The sequence below is a fragment of the Myotis brandtii genome, unplaced genomic scaffold (assembly GCF_000412655.1).
Source record: "Myotis brandtii unplaced genomic scaffold, ASM41265v1 scaffold825, whole genome shotgun sequence".
NCBI lineage: Eukaryota > Metazoa > Chordata > Mammalia > Chiroptera > Vespertilionidae > Myotis > Myotis brandtii.
In genome coordinates this window covers 417,106-417,451 of record NW_005371349.1, presented here as the reverse complement: position 1 = coordinate 417,451, position 346 = coordinate 417,106, and the positions used below count along the sequence as shown (strand labels likewise).

Below are 346 nucleotides of genomic sequence, written 5' to 3'. Positions count from 1 at the left end.
CAGGTGGAGCCACGTGGGCCCCGCAGCTGGACGCCCGGCAGCGGGCGCTGTGGGACCCAGTGAGCTGAGCCTGCCCTACCTGCCATCCTGAGGTGAGGGTCAGGCATCCCAGGGGCTCACCTGAGCTCCATTCCCTCCCCCCTGTGCGGCCTGGGGGAGGGGCTCACGGGAGAAACTGAAGTCGGTGACACTGTATGTGGAAACGCAGCCGCCCGAGCCACCACCTCGTCCCCTCGTCGGTGCTTCATCATGGTTTAGGGGCTGTTAGCAGAATCTGATCAACGACGGCCGTGACCGCGCGTGGCCGTTGTGCAGAAATCCTGGCGGTGGGCGCAGGGCTGTGGCT

General features: G+C 66.5%; 1 protein-coding gene across 2 annotated transcripts in view; it reads left to right on the top strand.

The window, feature by feature from the left end:
• Positions 1 to 346, top strand: part of C1QTNF1 (C1q and tumor necrosis factor related protein 1) — a 26,585-nt gene that overhangs the window by 4,398 nt on the left and 21,841 nt on the right. The window lies entirely within an intron of this gene.